Source organism: Mus caroli, unplaced genomic scaffold (genome assembly GCF_978045245.1).
Source record: "Mus caroli unplaced genomic scaffold, Mus_caroli_1 scaffold_3, whole genome shotgun sequence".
In the NCBI taxonomy this organism is placed as follows: domain Eukaryota; kingdom Metazoa; phylum Chordata; class Mammalia; order Rodentia; family Muridae; genus Mus; species Mus caroli.
Window position 1 is genome coordinate 124,200,168 of NW_028227258.1, and position 6,858 is coordinate 124,207,025.

The window sequence follows — 6,858 nt, forward strand, 5'->3', positions numbered from 1 at the left end:
GTAAGGCTTAGAAAGCATCTTCCCAACCCTCAGCTGGCTGTCTCACTGGAACCATGTACATAGGGGCCTATCAGGATCCTGAAAGATGCTGCCAGGTTGAAGTGAAGGAACAGAAAAGCAATGGCCTCTGTAGCTCTCCAAGTATGCAGAGATTGCTGTAACCTTCTCTCCACTCTGCAACCAAAAAAAACAAAACAAAAAAAAACAACAACAACAAAAAAAAAACACCGAGGACCCCATATCAGACAGAGGTCAGAAGGGAAGGAGGTACAAGAGTCTGATAAGGAGGGTCAGGCCTCCTGACATGGTGTCTTCTTATCCTCCAGCTTCCTTGCCTGGGAATCCTAAAAGTCTCAGCCATTGGCCACTGGCAACTTTATTTATCAGTCAGAGCCAGCATCTCACATATGAGATTCTCGTGGAAACCCAAATAGCGTAATGCAAGCATTAAACCAAATCCACATTTCCCAGTTTTCGTCCATTGAGAAGGCCTTTTCTCTCAGATATACAATGAACATAGTTATAACAGGTATGTAAACTATAAGGTATGATATACACTAAAAATGTCCAGTCCATCAAGTTTGTCGATTTAGGTACATTACTCTAACATCTGTCCAAACCTAAAGAGTTTACAATTCTATACCTGGATTACGTTTTGATTTTAACTTGCATTACCATCTGAAAACCATCCCTTCAAATTTACATCATCTTCCTCAATGCTAAACAACTTAAGTTTGATTATGAGACTATAACTAATCGTCAACCCAGTCAGAGATTCAATAACGAATTAAATATTACCTGAATATATAGGAAGCACAAAAGCATAGCTTCCAAAACACAAACAAATTACAGAGACGGCTGACTACCTGGACAGTCCCCTATTCCTCAAAACATTGGAGCATCTGTCTTCAGCCTTCTGGCCCAGAACCATTGAAAGACCCTATGTGAAGCAGGAACTATGAGGGACTAGCTTACTCTGTTTGGCAAAGCTAAGTTGTTGACTGTACTGCACTGAGTCCTTTCCTGGACAGTACTTTTTGTCTGTAGATGAATTAGGACAGTTCTTGCCTAGTGGCTACCTTGCCACAACTGGACCATCTCCATGTGGAGGTTATGGTGCTCCATATCTTCTTTGAACAGTGAAGAGGATACTGTCTGGAACAAACATGTCTCTCCTTATTAGTAAAAAAAATCTAATAATAATGAAATGATTACAAATGCCATAGTCTGTAGATTCCTAGTGTTTTTGAAGACTATATATATGGGATATATTTGAACTGTTAAACCTTGACTGCTCTTAACTATTTCTATTTGAATAATATTGAAAATACTTTGTTATAATTAAATCAGAATTTAATATAACCATGAGTTTATTATCTGGCCCTTAACTTGAATTACTTACGCATCCTAAACAGTTTGTACTAGCAGCTATTAGAAGGACTGGGTCAAAGTCTTATGCATTTCATAGGCACAATGCCTACTTGAGAGTAACAATATTAATTTCAAATTTTGTATCAATATACAAAGATTTATAATAATGAAAAATTTAAATCTGTATTAATATACAAATTCTGTATTAATGTAAGAAATTATTACTTCAATTTGTATCAATTATAAAGATTTCTACCAATGTAAGATTATGGTTATATAAAATTTTTTTCAAGAATAAATTTAGTAATTCATCCCATATATTTCCTCCCTGTTCAAAATTATGACCATTTCCAAATTATCCCTTAAAATGACAACCTATCTATAATTTATAACCAATAGCCATAACCAGCTACCCAAACCCAAGGATTGGGATGATGACTCTCCACAACTTCTTCCTGCTGAACTGGGGCGAGGAAACTTTTATAAAGGTGTGTGGTAAGAAAATTAGAAAAATTGGTTAAACTTACGAAAGCTAGCTTTAGCATTTGTTATTCAGTCTTTGTATGCTTAGAAGGGTCAGGACTTGACTGAAGTTCTGACTGGATCTGTCTGAAAGGCTGGATGAACCAAGTCCATCAGGAATCAGCAACTATTCTTGAAGCTGTTCTGGAAGGGGGTCTCTGGAAACAGCATCAGAAGGCAGGGAACTGGAACCGCAGGTCGTTTCAGCATCTCTGTGGATGAATCTTGTCAGAGCTGCACATTCTGCAATAAATGAATCTGTCCTGTTTGATTTTCTCAAATTGTTCTGTAGCCAAGATCTTCAGAGGGTCTTCCCCTGTCATATCTGATCCATATAACGCTGGAAGGTCTCCAACGCCTTTTCTTCTTTCCTATTTATACAAATACAGAGTCTCTCTCATAAAATAGCATGTCCTTTGTCCAGCCACCCAAAATCAGCAAAGGTATAGATTGATTTAATTTAGCAGCCTCCTTTTGCTTCAGGTTTGTTCTATCTTGACCTCTCTCACAGAGGATTTTTAATATCATAACCACTAAACTTATAACCACATGCATTTTGATCATTGAAACAATTCAAAGTATTTCAAGCAATCTAAACAAATATTATTATCCATTGAGACAGTGTTCCTTAACTATCCCCTGACTTGTTCTTAGACAGTTAATTTTTTTTTATATTTTTATTACATATTTTCCTCAATTACGTTTCCAATGCTATCCCAAAAGTCCCCCATAGCGCCCCCCCACTTCCCTATCCACCCATTCCCATTCTTTTGGCCCTGGCATTCCCCTATATTGGGGCATATAAAGTTTGCAAGTCCAATGGGCCTCTCTTTCCATTGATGGCTGACTAGGCCATCTTTCGATACATATGCAGCTAGAGACAAGAGCTCCGGGGTTCTAGTTAGTACATCATGTTGTTCCAACAATAGGGTTGCAGATCCCTTTAGCTCCTTGGGTACTTACTCTAGCTTCTCCATTGGGAGCCCTGTGATACATCCAATAGCTGACTGTGAACATCCACTCCTGTGTTTGCTAGGCCCCAGCATCGTCTCACAAGAGACAGCTATATTTGGGTCCTTTCAGCAAAATCTTGCTAGTGTATGCAATGGTGTCAGCGTTTAGAAGTTGATTATGGGATGGATCCCTGGGTACGGCAGTCTCTAAATGGTCCATCCTTTCATCACCGCTACGAACTTTGTCCCTGTAACTCCTTCCCTGGGTGTTTTGTTCCCAATTCTGAGAAGGTGCACAGTGTCCACACTTTGGTCTTCATTCTTCTTGAGTTTCATGCGTTTAGCAAATTGTATCTTAAATCTTGGGTATCCTAAGTTTTGGGCTAATATCCACTTATCAGTGAATACATATTGTGTGAGTTCTTTTGTGATTGTGTTACTTCACTCAAGATGATGCCCTCCAGGTCCATCCATTTGGCTAGGAATTTCATAAATTCATTCTTTTTAATAGCTGAGTAGTACTCCATTGTGTAAATGTACCATAATTTCTGTATCCATTCCTCTGTTGAGGGACATCTGGGTTCTTTCCAGCTTCTGGCTATTATAAATAGGGCTGCTATGAACATAGTGGAACATGTGTCCTTTTTACCGGTTGGGACATCTTCTGGATATATGCCCAGGAGAGGTATTGCTGGATCCTCCGGTAGTACTATGTCCAATTTTCTGAGGAACCGCCAGACTGATTTCCAGAGTGGTTGTACAAGCTTGCAATCCCACCAACAATGGAGGAGTGTTCCTCTTTCTCCACATCCTCGCCAGCAACTGCTGTCACCTGAATTTTTGATCTTAGCCATTCTGACTGGTGTGAGGTGGAATCTCAGGGTTGTTTTGATTTGCATTTCCCTGATGATTAAGGATGTTGAACATTTTTTCAGGTGTTTCTCTGCCATTCGGTATTCCTCAGGTGAGAATTCTTTGTTCAGTTCTGAGCCCCATTTTTTAATGGGGTTATTTGACTTTCTGGAGTCCACCTTCTTGAGTTCTTTATATATATTGGATATTAGTCCCTTATCTGATTTAGGATAGGTGAAGATCCTTTCCCAATCTGTTGGTGGTTTTTTTGTCTTATTGATGGTGTCTTTAGCCTTGCAGAAGCTTTGTAGTTTCATGAGGTCCCACTTGTCAATTCTCGATCTTACAGCACAAGCCATTACTGTTCTATTCAGGAATTTTTCCCCTGTGCCCATATCTTCAAGGCTTTTCCCCACTTTCTCCTCTATAAGTTTCAGTGTCTCTGGTTTTATGTGAAGTTCCTTGATCCACTTAGACTTGACCTTAGTACAAGGAGATAGGAATGGATCGATTCGCATTCTTCTACATGTTAACAACCAGTTGTGCCAGCACCATTTGTTGAAAATGCTGTCTTTCTTCCACTGGATGTTTTTAGCTCCCTTGTCGAAGATCAAGTGACCGTAGGTGTGTGGGTTCATTTCTGGGTCTTCAATTCTATTCCATTGGTCTATTTGTCTGTCACTATACCAGTACCATGCAGTTTTTATCACAATTGCTCTGTAGTAGAGCTTTAGGTCCGGCATGGTGATTCCACCAGAGGTTCTTTTATCCTTGAGAAGAGTTTTTGCTATCCTAGGTTTTTTGTTATTCCAGATGAATTTGCAGATTGCACTTTCTAATTCGTTGAAGAATTGAGTTGGAATTTTGATGGGGATTGCATTGAATCTGTAGATTGCTTTTGGCAAGATAGCCATTTTTACAATGTTGATCCTGCCAATCCATGAGCATGGGAGATCTTTCCATCTTCTGAGATCTTCTATAATTTCTTTCTTCAGAGACTTGAAGTTTTTATTATACAGATCTTTCACTTCCTTAGTTAGAGTCACGCCAAGATATTTTATATTATTTGTGACTATTGAGAAGGGTGTTGTTTCCCTAATTTCTTTCTCAGCCTGTTTATTCTTTGTGTAGAGAAAGGCCATTGATTTGTTTGAGTTAATTTTATATCCAGCTACTTCACCGAAGCTGTTTATCAGGCTTAGGAGTTCTCTGGTGGAATTTTTAGGGTCACTTATATATACTATCATATCATCTGCAAAAAGTGATATTTTGACTTCATCTTTTCCAATTTGTATCCCTTTGATCTCCTTTTGTTGTCGAATTGCTCTGGCTAGGACTTCAAGTACAATGTTGAATAGGTATGGAGAAAGTGGACAGCCTTGTCTAGTCCCTGATTTTAGAGGGATTGCTTCAAGCTTCTCACCATTTACTTTGATGTTGGCTACTGGTTTGCTGTAGATTGCTTTTATCATGTTTAGGTATGGGCCTTGAATTCCTGATCTTTCCAAGACTTTTATCATGAATGGGTGTTGGATCTTGTCAAATGCTTTTTCCGCATCTAACGAGATGACCATGTGGTTTTTGTCTTTGAGTTTGTTTATATACTGGATTACGTTGATGGATTTCCGTATATTGAACCATCCCTGCATCCCTGGGATGAAACCTACTTGGTCAGGATGGATGATTGTTTTGATGTGTTCTTGGATTCGGTTAGCAAGAATTTTATTGAGGATTTTTCCATCAATATTCATAAGGGATATTGGTCTGAAGTTTTCTATCTTTGTTGGGTCTTTTTGTGGTTTAGGTATCAGAGTAATTGTGGCTTCATAGAATGAGTTGGGTAGAGTACCTTCTGTTTCTATTTTGTGGAATAGTTTGTGAAGAACTGGGATTAGATCTTCTTTGAAGGTCTGATAGAACTCTGCACTAAACCCATCTGGTCCTGGGCTTTTTTTGGTTGGGAGACTATTAATGACTGCTTCTATTTCTTTGGGGGATATAGGGCTGTTTAGATCATTAACCTGATCTTGATTCAACTTTGGTACCTGGTATCTGTCTAGGAACTTCTCCATTTCATCCAGGTTCTCCAGTTTTGTTGAGTATAGCCTTTGGTAGAAGGATCTGATGGTGTTTTGGATGTCTTCAGGATCTGTTGTTATGTCTCCTTTTTCATTTCTGATTTTGTTAATTAGGATGCTTTCCCTGTGCCCTCTAGTGAGTCTGGCTAAGGGTTTATCTATCTTGTTGATTTTCTCAAAGAACCAGCTCCTTGATTGGTTGATTCTTTGAATAGTTTTTCTTGTTTCCACTTGGTTGATTTCACCCCTGAGTTTGATTATTTCCTGCCGTCTACTCCTCTTGGGTGAATTTGCTTCCTTTTGTTCTAGTGCTTTTAGGTGTGTTGTCAAGCTGCTAATGTGTGCTCTTTCTAGTTTCCTTTTGGAGGCACTCAGAGCTATGAGTTTTCCTCTTAGAAATGCTTTCATTGCGTCCCATAAGTTTGGGTATGTTGTGGTTTCATTTTCATTGAACTCTAAAAAGTCCTTAATTTCTTTCTTTATTCCTTCCTTGACCAAGGTATCATTGAGAAGAGTGTTGTTCAGTTTCCACGTGAAGGTTGGCTTTCTATTATTTATTTTGTTATTGAAGATCAGCCTTAGTCCATGGTGATCTGATAGGATGCATGGGACAATTTCAATGTTTTTGTATCTGTTGAGTCCTGTTTTGTGCCCAATTACGTGGTCAATTTTGGAGAAGGTACCATGAGGTGCTGAGAAGAAGGTGTATCCTTTTGTTTTAGGGTAAAATGTTCTGTAGATATCTGCCAGATCCATTTGATCCATAACTTCTGTTAGTTTCACTGTGTCCCTGTTTAGTTTCTGTTTCCATGATCTGTCCATTGGTGAAAGTGGTGTGTTGAAGTCTCCCACTATTATTGTATGAGGTGCAATGTGTGCTTTGAGATTTACTAAAGTTTCTTTAATGAATGAGGCTGCCTTTGTATTTGGAGCATAGATATTCAGGATTGATAGTTCCTCTTGGAGGATTTTACCTTTGATGAGTATGAAGTGCCCCTCCCTGTCTTTTTTGATGACTTTGGGTTGGAAGTCAATCTTATCTGATATTAGAATGGCTACTCCAGCCTGTTTCTTCAGACCAT